Raw genomic sequence first — 20,373 nt, 5'->3', positions numbered from 1 at the left:
CTCCACAATTAACACAAGCCATGTGGTGGAGTTGCTAATGCTAAGAGTTAGCTTCTACTAGCTAAGATTCTCTCCTGTTTCCTGGACGATAAACCAACAACAGCCTTCCCTTTGATGAGCCAAGATGGATGAGTCCATGAATCTTAAATGACAGTGTGAGGTAGATCTGTCAGGCTTTTCAAATCCTAGAGTTTCACCATCTATTTTCTATCAGAAGCTAATGCAGGAGATAGGTGTTGGAGACTATAGGTGTTTCTCAATGTCAAGGAACCTCGCCTTGATGCATTGGTCCCGCCTAGGAGATATGTTATCAGGAACCGCCAAGGCGTTTTCCAATATTCATGTGCTACCGAGACCTCTGTTCTCCGTTTGTTAGCCGTTTAGCTAGCAGACCAAGGACAGACGGGAGGTGTCTTGTAGCCTGGCCTTAGTCAAAAATGTCCCACAATATTTTCAAGTTCAACCTCCAAAAATGACTAGCACATCAGACTCCCTTTCATCACTGGCAACGAGCGAAGAGGTAAATGGTGAAAGTTTTTTAACAGCAGGTCGGTGTGTTTTGTCCTCATGTAGAAGGAAACATCGTTTCTTAGACCTGCTCCAGGCCTGATTTCATATGCTATGAAGCTGCTGGGCATCATTTAATTCCTTTTCAACAACATTTCGATGGATATTTCCAGAGATTAATGGTAAAAACTACACATACTCTCTTAAAAAAAACCATTGCATGCAGGTGAGTGGGCCGGACTATGCCTAAATTCACAGACTCCTGTTCTAGAAACAACATGGCAACCCCCTCAGCAGATGTCATGCAACATGCAGTGCTCAGAGTAAATTAGTAAATTAAGAAGCCTAATTGCTCCTCCTCTATCTAGTTGAATCTCAGATAGAGGAGGAGCAATGTGGTTTTCGTCCTGGCCGTGGAACTGTGGACCAGCTCTATACCCTTGCAAGGGTGATGGAGGGGGCATGGGAGTTTGCCCAACCAATCCACATGTGTTTTGTGGATTTGGAGAAGGCTTATGACCGTGTCCCCAGGGGCACCCTGTGGGGGACACTCCAGGAGTATGGGGTGGGTGGCTTTCTGTTAAGGGCCATTCAGTCCCTTTACCAGAGGAGCGTGAGTTTGGTCCGCATAGCCGGTAGTAAGTCGGACCTGTTCCCAGTGAGGGTTGGACTCCGCCAGGGCTGCCCTTTGTCACCGGTTCTGTTCATCACTTTTATGGACAGAATTTCTAGACGCAGCCGTGGTGTGGAGTGTGTCGAGTTTGGTGGCAGGAGAATCTCGTCTCTGCTTTTTGCGGATGATGTGGTCCTCCTAGCTTCATCCAGCTCTGACCTTCAGCTCTTGCTGGGTAGGTTCGCGGCCGAATGTGAAGCGGCTGGGATGAGGATCAGCACCTCCAAATCTGAGACCATGGTTCTCGACCGGAAAAGGGTGGCTTGCCACCTCCGGGTCGGGGGAGAGGTCCTACCTCAAGTGGAGGAGTTTAAGTATCTCGGGGTCTTGTTCACGAGTGAGGGTAGGAGGGATCGGGAGATCGACAGGCGGATTGGTTCGGCGTCTGCAGTGATGCGGACGCTGAGCCGATCTGTCGTGGGGAAGAGGGAGCTGAGCCAGAAAGCCAGGCTCTCGATTTACCGGTCGATCTACGTCCCAATCCTCACCTATGGTCATGAGCTTTGGGTAATGACCGAAAGAACGAGATCGCGGATACAAGCGGCCGAAATGAGTTTCCTCCGTAGGGTGGCCGGGCTCAGCCTTAGAGATAGGGTGAGGAGCTCGGACATTCGGGAGGGACTCGGAGTAGAACCGCTGCTCCTCCGGATCGAAAGGAGCCAGTTGAGGTGGTTTGGGCATCTGGTCAGGATGCCTCCTGGACGCCTCCCCGGGGAGGTGTTTCGGGCATGTCCTGCCGGCAGAAGGCCCCCGGGTCGACCCAGGACATGTTGGAGAGGTTACATCTCCAATCTGGTCCGGGAACGCCTTGGGGTCCTGCCGGAGGAGCTGGTGGACAAGGCCGGGGAGAGGACGGCCTGGAGCTCCCTAGTTGGGATGCTGCCCCCGCGACCCGGACCCGGATAAGCGGAGGAAGACGAGACGAGAAGAAGCCTAATTATGTAATTAATAATCAGTGCAGGTTGCAGATGGATTAATTTGCTGACAAACACAAATTTAGGGGGAGAACTGTTTAATTTTTATATGAACGCTTCAGATGTTTCTTTGCTGATGTTAATGGAGTTTACCCTTCTCTCAGGCTTACTTGCTGCTGTCTTCATGCACACCTAGCAGCTGGTAACTCAAAGTCTCGCTTGGTTGCTCTGCAGGGGTCTGCTGATTTCAAACCTAAAATTCAGAATGTCTGCAGCGACATTGTGTGATATCTCAGCAACTCTACAATACATTTCAAATGTGGTGGGATTTGGGACGGGGTGTGTGTGTGTGTGTGGGTTAGAATAAGAAATAAGTCTGATAATTCAGCCATGCAATTTGGACTTAACATACCGATGTGTTCCACAGTGCTGCAAGGACGGGAGGAGATAAGACAGAAAAGAAAAAAAAACCCAGACTGAAGTCAAAGCTGCAGCTGAAAATGTGACTGAACATCAAACTAATAAATTAAAGGGAATTTTATAAAGGCCATAAATGAAAATCCCACATTCAGCCGCTTTAAGTTTCATGACGTTGGTGCAGAGCGGCCAGCGTGTAATGGGGTGTATTCCAAACCTGTTTGAACAACATTACAAACAAAGGCTTTTACAACACTGACAGCTGCTGGAGGGGAGTCAATTGTTGTAGAACATCAGGGAGACATAAAATAAATAAGTAATCCCAAAATATCTTCTCCGTTGTGTCTGTGAAGCTGCAAGTGACAAGTGATACCTTTATTCTCAGAGTGCAGCTGCAAAAATAGCTTTCAATAATGTAGTAGGAGAAAAGAAAGTGTGTGAGCATGATTTCTGCTCAGCTCTATGTGTGTGTGTGTGTGTGTGTGTGTGTGCCAACACCTGGAGCTTTCTCTGCTGTGCAACAACCATGAGAACAGATCCAGCTTGTGAAGACTTCTTGTGCTGGTCTGTTTTTATCCAGCATGAGGTGAATTAACATCCCCAGAATATACAGCTTATTCCTCCACAAACATTTTAACATAATCTCAGAATGTCCGGGGAGAATTACTTTACCAGGATGATTGGTCTGGGCTAATTTCTGGACACAAACCGCTGCTGTTGTAATGATGCTGATACGCAAAAGCGCCCTGACCAATGGAGCGTCCACCTGAGGCTGTGGCGGTTTAATTTCTTGAGTGCCTTGGTGTGATAAATTGCAAACCAAATGTTGTGACTTTCCTTCAAGCTCCGTGGAAGCCAGCCAAGTGGAGCACAAGCGAAGAAGTTAAACCCTTTAGTGATCAGAAACATTAAAAAAAGGAAAGCAGAACAGAATTCTGGGCAGTCATTAATTATTAAGGCGTGGATGACAGCCGCTTCTGTGTATCTATACGGCATCTAGAGGAGAGAGATTCCACAAAGGAAGGTGAAGCACCACTGTGAAGATGTGATGAATTCAAACCCAAGTTGCTCCTGTTGTGCTGGCATTGACTGCTGCGCAAACGTTTTTTTTATATCTTAAGCTTCCTTTACATTTGTGCACCCATATGGGACTTCAGCCAGCAACATTTGCACAAAAGGAAGCACAGATTGCAAAATTGAGAATAGTAACTTGACACGTAAGACATAAAAAACAAAATCAAATGGATTGGCTTCTTAGAGTGAAGGCAAATGGAAGTCTCTTTTGCATTGAAAACCATTACTGAGTTAATGAGTAAATGAAGAGATATCAAACATTTTGTCTTAAACGAGCACTTCCAAGCTCTTTAAATGGTTCCCTTTAGAGAATTAGTGCTAAAGACTACTCCCATTGGGCCAAGACCCCAATTGATTTCCCACTCCAGTCTCAAAATGTTCATAGCTGTTCAGGCAAACACTGTAAACATCACATCACACTGATATTAATCTATATGTTTTCAGTTAATATTAACAGTGTCCAATCTATACTACTTCCTGTTTAGTGTTGCACACTTCCTTTTTTATGTTGCTGCCTTGTGAAATGGCAAAGTTTAGTGATCTGGAAGGCTTTGTTAGCTGCTTTCAAGGACAAATAAATTTTTTAGCTGACTCACTCTTGGCATCTTTGAAAATGTGGCGAAAACTCCCCCAAAACCCCAGTGGTAATAAAACTTAACATTCTTGCTGCAAGGTAGCAGGTATCAACTGTGCTACCGTGCAGCCCTAGGAAAGAAAAGGGGCGTGTAACTGGACATGGACTCAAACATTTTTTAAGTCAAAGGATAAAGAAGTTAAAATAGATTTATGCGTTCTTTCTTTTTACTTTCTCATCTACTTAGAATAGGTTGTCATCCATTCCCATAGGGGGCACACTTGCTTTTATATTGGAATTCGCCTCACCTATCTACTTGCGGACCACGGGTCCCATACCGCCACAAAAATGAATGAGAGTCTACGGGTCTACGGGTCGAATAGCTGATCCCGTTTATTATGTGCCATGAATTTTACGTAAGATAGACAGTAATTAGCCTGTTTTTGATAAAATGCCAAGATTCCTGGAACCCCCCCAAGGTGCTTTACAACACAATCAGTCATTCACCCATTCACACCCTGGTGGTGCTGATCTACTTTGTAGCCACAGCTGACCTGGGGCACACTGACAGAGGAGAGTCTGCCGTACAGGCACCTCCGAACACCATCAGCAGGGCAAGGTGGGTTAAGTGTCTTGCCCAAGGACAAAACTTCACAGACAGGCTGAGCGGGGCTTGAACCTGCAACCTTCCAAATACAGGGCGAGCACTTAACTCCTGCGCCACCATCGCTCTGAACTACACCACAGAATGTATCGTCACGTTTGCTATTCCAGTATTTTAACTGGATGATCTGAGCTTGGGGCTGTGTGCTTTGTGCCTCATCGACGTTTCACTATTAATCAAACACTCACGGCCCCAATCTACAATTTAACCTCCTGAGCTTGTCAGTTTTCTGACAAAGACTTAAACACAAATGTTCATAACAGACTCTTGTAAAGTATTATTCTAAAGCAAAGTTCTTTTGCACTGATCATTTTAAGTGAGCATAGAGCTCCATAGCGACATCAGTGTGACCCAGCTCCAAACGCAGACGCCACAGGTTACCAGGCAAGATGAATGATTTTGCAGAAGCCTCCAGGTTAGCTGAACAAACCACAATGACTCATGTAAGCGTACATGAACCCACTGACTCACGTCGTCCCCGTTCATCTGTAGTTCTCTGTGATAAACAAAAAAACAAAACAACCAGCTCAGCCTAACCCCATAAAGCCTTGTTGTTCTCTGTCTAGATGGAGGGGTGGGGGGTACTGTGGTTGGAAAATACAACAAAGCTTGATGCATTTTTGAATGAATGTGGGTGCTGCTGGGAGGGGTAGAGGGGGGGACCCATCAGTCTGTATTTCCTTGTTTACTCACCTCTCGCTGAATGAGAACTTCCTTTCTCCCACCTTGTCTGCATGACTCTTAAGAGAGATGGTGCTTTTGACATTGCAAATTGGTCACACAGATATTTAACAGGTAAAAGCTGACAGGCTATTAAATGAATTAGTGTAAAAGCTTTTAATGTGAAGCCACATTTTAAAAAATCAACAATTTGCTATGCAGGTAGGACACATTATCTGGTCATCTAACTTCCTGTTACATTAGATAAAACAATTTAAAACATTAAAACAATCAGTGGGTATGTCACTTTGTCTTTCTTTCCATCCATCCATCCATCCATCCATCCATCCATATTTTACCATCTAGCTAGGGAAGCAGATTCAGAATGAAAACCCAGACCTCTACCCAACAGCATTTCTCGTCTCCTCCAGGGATCCCAAAGTGTTCCCAGACCAGAAAGGATAAATACTTCCAACAAGTTCTGGTTCTGCCACAGGACCTCCTCTCAGTATCAGATGCCTGGAAAACCTTAAAGTCATCCCGTACTCCAGATCCCCCCAGATAATGGAGCTCCTCTCCCTATAAAGGCAAAATCCAGACCACCTTAAGGAAGTTTATTTTAGCTGGTTGTTTCCAGGATCTTTGTAACTTGGTCATGAACTGATGACCTTTGGTCCAGGTAGGAACGTTGATGGACCAGTAAATCAAAAACTTTGCCTCCCAGTTCAGCTGTCTTCACTGTGACAGACCAAATGTTACGGATGTTTGTGTTTTTACGTGGTTTTGAGATAACTGCTTTAATCCAGCAAATGGCAGCAACGTTGACGTTTAGTAAGCTCGTGTGTTTTATGGAGAATAACTTTTCCTGCCTGATCTCACACAAAACCTCACTTTTGTTTGTATCCAGAAGGCTTGTGATGGTGTACAACAAGCTGACTTTTCACTGCTGACCTTTAAATTAGCTGTTTGTGTGTCTTTGTTTTAACTGTGTGTTAGGTCAGATTAACAAATGGTAAGGCCGGTGGCAGGCTGAATAAAAGCATTAACCAGCGAACAATGGGAGTGTGGGACTAAGCCCTTTCACAACCTGTCTGACAGCTTGAAGCGTTGATGTCATCCTCTGACTGAGGCAGTTACTGCCGCTGCTGTCACCCTGGACATTTGGATACATGACATCACCAATGACACATATCACTCTTATGTGGCTGTCTGTCTATTGTCTCTCTACCAATGTAAATTTGCATGATCATCAGCTTCCCTGCACTGTGGGTTTCCACAGAACAAAGCAAACATCTGCCCATATGCCTAAGTCTAAATGGTCCAAAATTGATCCCATTCCAGATGAGCGCCAATCCTTAACTGACCACATCTTTGTTGAGACATTTTTGTTTTTTTTCCATCCCTGCTCAAGCGCTAAGCCCACCCAACAACTCTACAAACATAAACCCTTTAGACTGGCCCAACTGGCAGGTAGACCTGCTGAGGCTACAATGGAGCATAGCTAAATCGACCTGCATAGCAAGGTCTAGGTCTAGATTTCTAGGCCAGATGGGAAACTCGTGCATTCCTTTCCCTGACAACACTCTCCAGATCTTGGACTCATTTGTTCCTATAGGCTAAAGAGGATATACTGTGCAATACCTCCAATGAGTTCTGGATCTGCTCCTGGTTCTCCTTCCAGAGGAAGGGGAAGCATGCTAATCAAATGCTAGAATTACCTCAGTGGACTCTTCCATGAGGAGAAGCAACCAAGATCTCCACGCTTTACCTCTTAAGCTGAGCCTTTTGGTCACATTCGGGTTCAGGTTGGGACTGACCTCCTTTACAACCCTCTCTTAAAAAAGAGTTTGTGTTATGAATCAATATTCAAAAGCAGTGTATCACTTTTTATAGATAATTTACATGAAAACATTTCCTGTATTTCTTTTGTGCAGTGCAATTCAAACTCCGACTGCTAGGTGGCAGCAGTTTTTATTTCCTTCATTCTGATGCAAAACTTTGATCTTGCAATAACTGGATGTGATTGGCCTGAGTTGTCCTATTTAATTTAGCCTTCCAATATTTAAAATATTGTCTGGGTTTTATCGTATCACAAAATCTCATATCGTCTTCCCTGTATTGTGATTTATATCATATCACTGGATTCTTACCAACACAAACCCCTACTCATTACATAGACGAGGGGAAAGATGTATTTATTGGTTGCAAATGGCCTTAAACTTGGAGGAGATGACTCTGGATGATGTCTGAAGATGTTCCTATGACTTCATCTTGAGGTCCTGTCAACGCCACAAACGAGTTGAAATATCAACAATTTACCAGCAATAAGAATCTTTTCAGAAAACCTTTAACCACTTGGTGGTTTGAGCCAAACTGCATCTTCATGAGTGTGAAAACTTTAAAACTAAACAGTATCTGACGCCATCTGATCAAAAACTGTTGTTCTTACTCTTCTACCCACCTGGCATTTTTATCCTCTGCAAAACCTTGCTCTGTCACACAGGAAGTGAACTATTTAACATTTTTGACAGCCCTAAAAAGTTAGGTAACCCCCCCCCCCCCCCCCCCCAACCCCCACATCTGGTCCTGAAAACTGTTGCTATTTAGACATGATTACTCCAGAGTGCCGACGGAGTAATCGTTATTTATATTTTTCTATCCTTCTGTTCAGTTTCGAGGTTGAGGGCAGCTAGTACATCTGATAACTTTCTCCGCTTGAGGGTCGGAGTGGAGAGGTGTGGCTTTATAACCTCAGAGCAGATGCAAAGAGACACTCGCTGAGGGAAGTGGGTATAAATATCAGGGGACATCATCAAAAACAGCCCCGCACCCTCCCACGTGTGAATGACATGTTTCCACTTTGGGTTAAGGTCAGAGTCAAACCAAGAGTGAAAATATGTGCTATTTTAGACATGATTAAAGCATGGGGTGAACCCAGACAGACACCGTGACACTTCCTCGTTTACCAAATGCTTCACGACTGCGAGAAAAGAAACCGAGAGTGAATGTTTAAATGATTTTATCATCAACCAAACAATATTTGGTTGTTCCCTAGTGACCGAAAGGATGAGTCACCGCTCCTCTGGTGAAGAGACATGCCAACATGAACACTGAACAGACTGGTCCAATGTGGAGGAAACAGGCTTGTTATGAGTTCAGTGATGGAGATGTTATTGTTAGGCATAAACTGAATGTCTTGTTAGTAATCTGTCACAGACGCCGGCCTCCTCACAGAGACAATGCACGGAGGAGAAAAATTCCCATTTAGAAGATGATTTTTTTCTTTTACTTTTACTGTCCACAACCTGCTAATAAGCTAGTATCAGAAGTCCTCCACCTTTAGCTGGAACTCCCCTCTGAAGTGGTTTCTGAAGAGGTGCGGCTTTTAAAACTTATAAATAAATCTCAACCATTTGGATGTTAACCCTTTGATTAGCAGGGACATTTTACATTTTGTTGTAGCGTGATTGAACTTAACTTGTAAAAAAATAACAAACAAAACCTAAAAAAACAGATTAAAAGCAAAATATTACTTTAAAATGTTATTCATTTTATTTTACCTGATCTAAATGCTTTTTAAAATTTGGTGTGGATTTATCAGACACATTTATGGTGTCACTAGGGTAAGAAATTTAATATTTTATTCCATTTTTTCAGTTAGCGTTAACCAGAAAGTCAATAAAATTCAGCGACAAAATAGAAAAACCAACCTCACATAAGTTTATAAATGCTGTTAAAATGAGCGGTAACACTTTACAATAAAGGTCCCTTCATTAACGTTACATAGTACTTTATTAAGCATTAATAAACTACTTAAGAATGTACTAACAACCGCTTAATCGTATTATGTAATGCATTACTAAGCAGACACCCCCTGGCCCTTTGTGATGAACTTAAGAACACTTAATAGTTAGCAAAACTGGGAATCTTTGTTTATTAATGCCCATCCATCCATCCATCCATCCATCCATCCATCCATCCACCCATCCGTCCATCCATCCATCCATCCATCCATCCATCCATCCATTTTCACCCACTTATCCGGAGTCAGGTCGCAGGGGCAGTAGCCTAAGGCGAGAAGCCCAGACTTCCCTCTACTCAGCCACTTGGGCCAGCTCCGCCAGGGAAATCTCAAGGCGTTCCCTGGCCAGGTGAGAGACATAGTCCCTCCACCGTGTCCTGGGTCTACCTTTAGGCCTCCTCCTGGTTGGACATGCCCGGAAAACCTCAGCAGGGAGGCGTCCAGGAGGCATCCTGACCAGATGCCCGAGCCACCTCAACTGGCTCCTCTCGATGTGGAGGAGCAGCAAATCTACTCCGAGCCCCTCCCGGATGACCGAGCTTCTCACCCTATCGCTAAGGGAGAGCACAGCCACTCTGCGGAGAAAACTCATTTCGGCCGCTTGTATCCGCAATTTCGTTCTTTCTGTCACTACCCAAAGCTCATGACCATAGGTGAGGGTAGGAACATAGATTGACCGGTAAATAGAGAGCTTCGACTTCTGACTGAGAGAGAGAGCTATTAATGTGTAATAATGCACAATGTAATGTTAACAATGAGATCCTTATTGTAACATGTAGAGACCCAGTGAAATAAATAAATTATACTACAAAACATTTACGTCCAGATGTGTTTTAAATTAGTTGAAATACTCTGTGAGATGAGTTTCTCCAGATTTAGGTGTTTTTTGTGCTCACTCTAAGAGGCTGCATATTTAATTAATTTATTTTTCACCCAACTCAACATGAGTTTCTGGTACAATCAAAAGATGAACTCATCTTGAAGTTCAGCATGAGCTACGAAAACCAAACGACCAGATAAAGCTGTGTCTAAGAAACAAAGGCCGTTCTCTGTAGCTGATTGTTCACAGGTACATGAGATTTATAGTTGAAACGGGGAAACATTACAGAATGAAAGTGAAAAAAGCAACAAGTGAGGTCAAAGTTAAAAGTAAAGTAATGATGTGAGCTTATCAGCAGATGACTAATAAACCCCAAAGTCCCTGTTGCTAAACCTGGTCAAGAGCACGAATAAGCACATTTAATATAGCTCTTGGTTATGATAATAACCTTTGCGGTACCATAAATGTTTTTTTACATTAACCTATTAGTATTTACTGATCAAAAATAAAGTTTTCTAAAAGAATTTTGATTAAGTTTTAAATGAAAAGGAGTGTGAAGTTTAAAACATTATCTGCTCTAACATGTTTTAGTTATTTTAAGATGACAGAAATCCTTCTGGTCTCTGGTATCGTTTGTCTAGTCTAGTCTAAACTATTTCTCTAAACTGAGGTTGTCCAAAGAGCTCAACAGACTTTCATTATCTGTTTCCTTTCTGCAGTAACCCACTTTAAAAGATTTCAATTATTGGAATCATCATGTTATATAGACGAACCCTCAGAAAACCAAAATGTCCCTTGAATTTGGAACTTTTTGTCATAAAAGTTTAACCCAAAGTATTACATTTAGTTAAGAGCCGATTACACTACTTATGTAGCCTAGTGAACTAGACCAAATTCTTGCTTTGCAACGTTTAATAACATATAAATATATAATATATTTATTTAGTCTGGCTTACCAGGCTACTACTTATGTGATTATAAATAGAATTTAGGATACAACCTCTAAAAATGTAATGCTAACAAAAACAATTGAAAACTGATTTTCATTTACAATGATGAGCTGGCCAAGGCTGGATAATCCTTGATTTAAGTTTGGAAATGATTGTATTAATGTGCATATCAAAGGAAATTGAGCTGCCAAGCTAGATACCCAGATACTTATAGGAGCTGATTAGTTGGCTGAAGAATCCAGGGAGAAGAAGTTGGGAAGACAGGAAAACTGAGGAAAGTTATGGTTTGATATCATGAGTTTGATTTTGCTTGTGTTTAAACAAAGGTGAAGGTTGGAGAAAGCATTTTGAAGACTGTGATGTCATCAGCATACAAGTGGATAAGAGTTCACTGAGAAAACATTTTTGACTTATTTTTTAAATATGATCATTCTGAGCTTCACATGCAGGCTAAACATGAACAACATCTAGTTCCACAGCTTTTCTGTTCTTATCTTATACACAGAGTAGCAGCATTTTGTTTTTATCTTATTTTGCTTATTTTGGGGATGAACATAGTCTTCTACCTCTTTTTACTCCATTAGCCACAGATAGAAAATAGACAGGGAAACACTCAAATCAGGAAAAGCAACACAGATCCACGTTACGTTGTAAATTTTGCATTCAGCTTGGCTTACAACAGGGGAAAGTTGTGTTGATTTTTATAGCCAGGAGAGATCAGAGCATGTCTTGACTAGTAGAAGCTAACTGTTGGCATTAGCAACTCCCCAATGTGGAGGAGCACCTTCAGACGTGTGTTGGAGATTGTTGTGACTATTTGGTCAAACAAATAATTTGTAAGCTTTTACTTACTTTTTGGATTCATCAATAAATTCGTAAATATGGAAATATTTACCGATTAATTAATTAATTTGGATATTAGAATATCCATGGGGCACCACCCCTTTCAACAGGGGAAAAACTGAATCCAAACCTCTTATCAATCTTGTCTAAATGTTCCGTGAATCTTAACGAGCTGCAGTTAAATTTCATACCACACAAACAAACTCAATCTGAGACAAAAATCTTAATTGGCAATACATTTATTAACTAATAATCACTTCAGCTCCTCCTGAAGCGTTTAGCCAATCAATATTAACCAACTTATTTTATCAACAACAATTAACAATGAAACAATGAAATGATCCTGTAAAACAATCTGACCCAATAAGTGTGTTTTAGTCTTGTGTCCTCCTAAACACTGAAAACAAGTATGTGTGTGTCTGTGTGTGTGTGTGGGTGGGCAACTTGCACTTTAAAATTTAACCGGAACACTTCAAATCACAAAGCACAAAAGGAGAATAACAGATCAAAGGTAAAATTGAATATCTAACGATCTGTTTATGCTGTGGCCACAGCTCAAAACAAATTAGATATTACAAGTAAAGAAAGATCTTACTTCAAGATGGTCTGGATGACGTATTTGGTACGGAAGATAGGAAAGCCGTTGTTCTATTTTGAAGCAGATCACGCGGTTTGATCGCTTATTTTGAACTATAGGAGAAACGGAAGAAGTTAGAGAGAAACTTTGAACGAGCTAACAGTGAGGCATCCCCCAATGTTCAATCGGCGTTCTCCCTTGATTTGATGGTTTTCCGCGTCGTCCACTTCAGCCGTCAGGCCTCGTGCCTGAGTCCGGAGCTGGAAAACGAGTGCCTCTTCACACCAGTTGAACTGGAACAAAAGACGGAGTAAAGTTTCGTTTAGCTGGGATTTATAGCTTTCAGCGGTCTGGCGGGAAGACTGTGTGGTTCCAGCACATGCGCAGAACTTGTGTTCTGGGGTTCGACGGTGACGTCATCACGTTGCTTCCGGCTCAAGGAATCATGCGAAATGAAGTCTCTTGGCACTGGGATTTATTATCTGCTTTCTCAGAGCGCAGATAAAACAGTTTTCGGAGAAAATGCTGCGTAGCAATTTTCTCATGAGGGTAGACGCTCCAGGGCAATTTTGGCACAGTCTTTTGGAGAAATTACTGCATAGTAATTTCCTCATGAGGGCAGACCCTCAACAGAGATGATTTTCATGTTTTTTTTATTATATTCCTGTTTATATATATGTGTCTTAGCCCAGATGTATTTAATTTGCTGTGATTTTTCCGTTTATTGTTCCAACTTTTTTAGCACTTTTCTTAGCTGAGATGTGTTTTATTTGTTGTGTGTTTTTACCATTTATTGTTTTTAATGTTTTACACTTTGGTTGACACTGTTGTGATTAAAGTGCTCTATAAATAAATCTGGATTGGACTGGATCGTGAATACTAATGGGTAATACTCCAAAATTCTGCCATCTTCTGCCCCATACTCCTCTAACTAACTTCTAATTCCAGAAACAGAAGAACCAAAGCATTTTCCCATATACGACTCACAAAGGCATTAATTTATACTAGCGTCCACAGGAAATGCATTGAAACAACAAGTGATTGAGAACTTTAATAAAAATCTTGAATAGTAATGTACCTAGTATAGACCCTTGGGGAACACCCATGGATAGAAGTGTTTGGAGCAGACATTACACATTTTTAGACTGTTGTCATGTCCGTTGACATACAAGGCATTTGATGATAAAATACATCCTAAGTATGTTTTCCACATAGTATTTGCACAAAGGTTTAGACAGGAAATCAAATTTCCACCCAGTGATAAAGAAAATAAAAGCCTCGTCCTGGTGTGACAGCACTTCTGAAGGAGGCACCAGAATGCTCTAACAGACTGGACTGACTGTTTTCAGTTTTTTTTTAAGAATAGAAAGCTCAAACAGTTAGTAGAATAACAATCAAATGTCAAAGCATTTATTTTGAAAGCTTTATCCGTATTTTCATTGATTTAGATCTCTCGGGGAGGCTAATGAGATCAGTTTCTGAGACGGTGTATTGTTTGATGTTGAAGAACAACAAAGAAGGAGCTGATAAATATGCAGAAATTGAAGAAGCATAGGTCGACAGGCTGAGTCTTTGGCAGTGTCCCTGCTTGCCATCACTGGACATGTTGCTTTTCAAGCTGTTGAGTCTGCAGTGCGCCCATCTGCACCGTTCCCTCCTGGAGACCAGCGTTTTCCCGTTTATTAAATCCCAAGCTTATGAAAAGTAATGAAGATGACAGTTTTTATTAAACCCTGAAAGGAGGGGGCATGTGGCTTTCTGCATATTTAAGACTAAAAGCAGCTATTAGGAAATGGGCTTATTTGCGATTCAGTCACCTGGGCCTTTCTGAATGAATTTATGTATGGCAACTTGTTTCCAAGGTTATTAAAGGTTGAGCTTGTCCTGCACCACTGTGAATGTGACACTGCATCTGCACCCTTGCTGAAGGCAGGAAGCGGTTTGGGTCTTTCATCTGGGCCGGCGTATACCGCACCACGATCAGTCACATTTTCCATCCTTAGCAGACAAAAAAGCCTAACCACTTGACTGTGTTTCACATGAAGACTTGACATTATCTACTACCTGGTATAGAAAACCACCATGTGTCATGTTTTCCACAGTCTGACATTTAAATGAGAAAAATAAAAAAAGGTCCACGCTGAGATCTCACAATTGGGAGCGACTGGTTTTAAGATGAGTTTTCTCTTGCTGAGCAGTCAAAATGAAATGATGGGAAGCTTTTATGAGATGTTTCCAAATCCACCTGCTCCCCTGTCTCTAATGACAACTGGCCTTTATGTGCTTCCATGGACACAACCAACATGAGGACCGGGTGGGGTGTGTGTGTGTGTGTGTGTGTGTGTGTGTGTGTGTGGGGGGGGGGGGGGGGGGGGGGGGGTTGGGATCAGATCTGTCAAGTACACAAGTGGCAGTAAAAATAAAACTTTGATTTTCACCTTGTCATTGTCACCATTTTACGCTTATTTTTCAATTCAATTCAATTTTATTTATATAGCGCCAAATCACGACAAGAGTCATATCAAGGCACTTCACATAATAAACATTCCAATTCAGTTCAGTTCATTAAGCCAATCAGAAATACGTTTCCTATGTAAGGAACCCAGCAAATTGCATCAGCAATCCTCATCCTAAGCAAGCGTATAGCGACAGTGGAGAGGAAAACTCCCTTTTAACAGGAAGAAAGCTCCAGAGAATCCTGGCTCAGTATAAGCAGCCATCCTCCACGACTCACTGGGGATCGAGAAGACAGAGCACGCACACACACACACACACACACACACACACACACACACACACACACACACACACACACACACACACACACACACACACACACACACACACACACACACACACCAAGTAATGTGTCTATAGTTATATTGTGATTTCTTAGTAAATATTCTATTTGGTGAGAGATAAACTTTATTGTATTTATCCTAGTGGATCTATAATTAAACAGATTAACTAGTAGTAGCACACCCAATGTCAAGGAAAGCAAAAAGTTATTATCAGGAGAGGGAGAATGTTTAAGTGGTTAGCAGCAGTGTGCTAGACGATGGCCCCCTCCATGAGGCCACCACAGCTCAGCAGAACATCATTGTAGCTTCTTCTGGGGAGAAAAACACTTAGAGAAAATAAAGTTAACAGCTGAAATTGCAGGAAATAATACAGTTAAAGAGCAGATCGTAGAAGAAAGTAGTCGAGTGTGAAAAGTGGTCAGTGTATCCTCCAGCAGTCTAAGCCTATAGCAGCATAACTACAGAGAACTCTGGATAACCTAGCCTTTTTAGATGGAGGCATGTTGGAGGCAGGGCAAGGGAGAGCCGTCTTTACCGACTGTACACTCCACCTCCCTCTACTCCCCCACTTGTCCAGATTTAGGCTAACATCAGATTTTAACCATAGGCCCCATCAAATAAAAATGTTCTAATCCTAGTCTTAAAAGTAGACAAGGTGTCTGCCTCACGGACTAAAGCTGGGAGCTGGTTCCACAGGAGAGGAGCCTGATAACTAAAAGATCTGCCTCCCATCCTAATTTTAGATATTCTGGGAACCACCAGTAAACCTGCAGTCTGAGAGCGAAGTGCTCGGTTAGGAACATATGGAACAATCAGATTATTGATGTATGATGGAGCTTGATACTTGAAATAAAGTATTTCTAGGAACCAGCCTGCATTTGGTCCGAAGTCCGATTCATAAGCACACCATCATAAAAAACAACTCAGTGGTTTATCTCTTGGCTTAAATAATGCTCAGTCTTTGTTAAATAATTTGATGCAGTTTCCTGTTTATCTTGTGTAGCAGCAGCAGGTTTTCAGCTCATGATGGAAGCTAATAAAATTCACCCAAGACCTCAAGTCAAGCTACAGCACATCCAATATCCATCTTCTGTTTGATCTTCAACTCAAACTTTTGGAGTCAGCCCAATGCAAGATGGCCACCGTGGACTGTAATTTTGCAGGTACTGGTGTGAATGTAGCTGAGAGTCATGCACAAGATTTTCAGTTGTTGTGTGGGATAAAACAGTTTTAACTCCATCTTTTCTCAACATAAGAAGGTTTAAAACCGATGTGAAAGGTGTCAGGTGATGTGCAGTCCTTGGAGAAGGTATTTCTCAGGCAAAAGCAGATCTAAAAAATAGAAATATTGTGATTTTGTTTCTTTATGTAACCCCAGACTGCATGTCTTTACTTTCTTCTGCTCCATTTTTATTGATTTTCTTATGTTATTACAAATAATTAAAGGTGAACTTCACTGAAAAACAGTTAATGATTATTTCTGATAAAAATCTGCCACTCTGAGTTCAATTTGCAGGCTGAACATGAAAATAGTCTCCTACACCTATCTCTTACATTAGCTTCTGATAGAAAACAGACGGTGAAACTCTAGGATTAGAAAATCCTGACAGATCTACGTCACACTGTTACTTAACATTTGTGGCCTCACCCATCTTGGCTTGCCACGAGAAAGGCTGTTGTTGTTTTAGCTTCCAGGAAACGGCAGAGAATGTCTTGACTAGTAGAAGCTAACTCCAAACTGTAAAGCAACTCCACCGCAGCAGAACTCCTTCAGGCTTGTTTTACTTGTGGAGATAAAATGTCCACATTGCAATTCAGTGGTAGTCACATTGCTGTTATCCAATCCGAGGCGAGATGTCCAAATATCAGGAAATAAGACCTCAAATATTTTCCGTCCACAAACAGGTGCACTGGAGCTTTTTTTCCCCAGAGTATGACATTCATTGCTAGACCGCTGCAAATGTATGAAAAATATGAGTAAAGTTTACTTTTAAAATAGGAATTTATCTACTCTTTACAGGCACCTGATTGCAAAAAAATGAGGACATTAATTTTCACCAATTTAACACATATTTCTGATTCATTTAAAATGGATTATAAAGTTCTTGTAGATAGATAAATAAATAATAAAAATAATTAACTGGACTTCTGAGTCTCTTCTGTTGGCGTGTCGTGCCTTTCCCCCCTCTCACCCTTTAACGCATGGTTGAAATGAGTCGCCCTGAATCCTATCAGCTTTGATCAGCTGTGTCCACTTATAAATAACTGCACAGAAGTCTAATAATAGACGCAATAACAAATGCCCCATGTTGTTGCAGCTTGGCGGTGGGAATAAATGGAGAGCCGGGATTATATTTGGGGTTTGGAGCCAGCGAGACCCTTTAAACACTGTTCCTGTCATGTTGGGGCTGTGCTGTCAGCCAAGTTGGCACTCGTTTAACAGCCAGGCTGCCAAACACACCTATTTATTACTACTAATAATGTTCCCCCTCCCATCCTGCACACAGGTCACTCGTGTTGTCTTACACAGGGGAGATTCTCTTTTCTGCTTCTTCAAGTCAGAAGTCTTCATCACTCCGCTGTTTTAGGAGAGATATGATCTCATTTGTTTATTTTTAAACAGTCTAAAGTTATCGAGAAGAGGAAGAAAATAAACTTCTGCTGTCATAAAAGTGTGAATCAGACCTAAAAACAAAACACTGACGCTGTCATGGATTTTATCAATATGTTTATCAATAACCCATTCCAAAAATGACCCATTTCCTATAGTCAGGAACATTTGTGGTGAGAATATCAGCTAAGCTCTGCTGGCATAGCAGCTTTAAAAGTATAATTATCTTTAACTTTAAAAATAGTTTTACTGATTTTAATTGGAAGATAAACAGGAGTACTGCTTCTTCATACAAGCACATCTGAGGTATACATACAAAAATTAGGATGTGCTTGGAGTGTAGAGTGCTACATTAGCGCCAATTTCCCATCATGCAGTTTAGAAGAGAGTTGTCTGGATCAGCACCATTTTTAATTAGACTTTTTTTTGGCAACGCTGGTTCTCTACAGAAGATTTAAGAAATTCAACAAGGTTTATTTTAACTTGGTTGTAAATAAACTGCAATGAACACATGAAGTAGTTCAGACGGACTTCCTCTTATGACTAGTGATCATAACACCACTCTTCCTCATTCTCCTTCGATTACATTGCAAGTGTAATTTTATTTTACTGAGAAGAATAACAGATTTGTAAAGTGTAAACATTATTTTAAAATGTTTGCACCAGTTGATTTAAATTAAAAGCAAAGTCATTGCTCATGAGTAATAATAAACTTATAACCATTAAGTAACTTCGTAAACATTGAAATGAGATCAGGACATATCCCCAGGAAGATTCTGTCATCAGTTCTGTGCCCCTGAAACCCATAATGTCAAGTGAAAATGTAATAATAAGGGGGAAAAAACCATTTATATGAAAAACAACATTCAAGTACTACTGGTTTTATGAATTTTGCAAAAGCTAAATCCAGCTACAGTCACACATTTTGGCTAAACACCACACTGCAACCATAGACACTTATAACACTGTATTTTGCTTTCTTTATTTATAGGGCTAAATTTACTGAGTAAATTAAGAATTTGTGTTTATTTTTTATAATCAACAAACAATGTTCTAAAATAGCTGTGCATGTTTACACTGTTAACTGTATGACTTGATTTGATCTGGAGACCTGCACATTGGCTAATGCCACAACTCTGGAACAGGGAGCAGTGGTAAGATTTGCTAAGTTAGTTTCAGTTAAAGGTTTACACACTGAAAACCCATTTTTAATGATTATTTCTAAATATAATGAGTCACTTTGAGTTTTTTATACAGGCTGAACATGTAAAGAGTCTTCTACACCATTCTCCTGCATGATAGAAAATAACATTGAAACTCTAGGATTAGAAAATCCTGACAGATCTACGTCACACTGTCACTTAACATTCATGGACTCACCCATCTTGATTTATGGCAGGAAAGGCTGCTGTTGATTTAGCGTCCAAGAAGCGGCAGAGAACGTCTTGCCTAGTGGAAGCTAACCGCTAGCATTAGCAACTTTACCACATGACAGAAGCTCACCTATTTGAGGAGATAAAACATCCATGTTGTCAGTGTCAGTGGAAGAGTCACGTTGCTGTTATCCAATCTGAGGTTAGATGTTTAAATATCAAGAAATGAGATTACAAAACCTACCATCTGAAGCTCAACTGTGATGTGGGTCCCTAGTTCCAAATGGTGGTATATGACCATATTCATCTGGGTTTAATAAATAAATAATTAATTTCTTGATTAAATAGTAAAATAATTAAAATGTACTAAAATCTACTATGTGGGTACTCATGTACCACAGTTTGCTAACAAATTATATAGTTTGCTAACAAATGAGCAGGGTTAAAATAGTTATTGGTGAAGCTTAACAGGAATTTTAAAACACAAAAAATTAGACTTTGTGTGTATTCGGTGAAAATTTAAAATTATTGCCAATCTAAAGATAAAGAATAGAATACAAAATCTCTTTATTGTCACAGTAGCAAGCAAAGCAACACAGTGCAGATACATAACAGGAGAAAAAAACAATAAAGAGAAAAAGGTTGTATAAAAGATGCAAATTTTTGACTTTATACACATTTTAAGATAATATGCTGGGCATTTTCTAAACTAATATTTATAAAATATTAAATTTTTTTACCTTTAGCTTTTCAGTGAGAAGGAAAAAAACCTGATAGCTATTTTACAGTTGTTCAATCGTGTCTAAACACAAAAAAATAGTTCTAGCTGCTTTGTTCTAAGATATTTAGGTCAGTTGTATATATTACTTGAGACGAATTGACGAACGTTTTTACAGCAGCTAAATCACCAGATCACGAGTTTACGAGCTGTACTTGAAGGCACCGCGTCTTCTTCCTCAAGCTCCCCGCAGAGAATTTTGATTGGCTGCCAGTGACATCATCCCTCCTCGTGTTCCGGGCTGGAGGCAGCCCCCCCCGCCTACCTCCGTCCGCGGCTCTTCCAGGCTCCTCCCACCGCGGGGCTGAACCAGACTGTACGCAGAGCTTCCCGTT

General features: G+C 41.1%; 1 long non-coding RNA gene across 1 annotated transcript; it reads right to left on the bottom strand.

Moving 5' to 3' along the window:
• Positions 1 to 18,061: 18,061 nt before the first annotated feature.
• On the bottom strand, positions 18,062 to 20,347 carry LOC129165289 (uncharacterized). Its single transcript, XR_008564662.2, has 3 exons — positions 20,001 to 20,347; positions 19,505 to 19,567; positions 18,062 to 19,390 (listed from the first exon to the last, which is right to left on the bottom strand). It is a non-coding gene; the product is annotated as an uncharacterized lncRNA (long non-coding RNA).
• Between the last annotated feature and the right edge of the window lie 26 nt (positions 20,348 to 20,373).

This window comes from Nothobranchius furzeri, chromosome 2, assembly GCF_043380555.1.
Source record: "Nothobranchius furzeri strain GRZ-AD chromosome 2, NfurGRZ-RIMD1, whole genome shotgun sequence".
Classification (NCBI taxonomy): Eukaryota; Metazoa; Chordata; class Actinopteri; order Cyprinodontiformes; family Nothobranchiidae; genus Nothobranchius; species Nothobranchius furzeri.
This window is presented reverse-complemented; position numbering and strand designations above follow the sequence as displayed.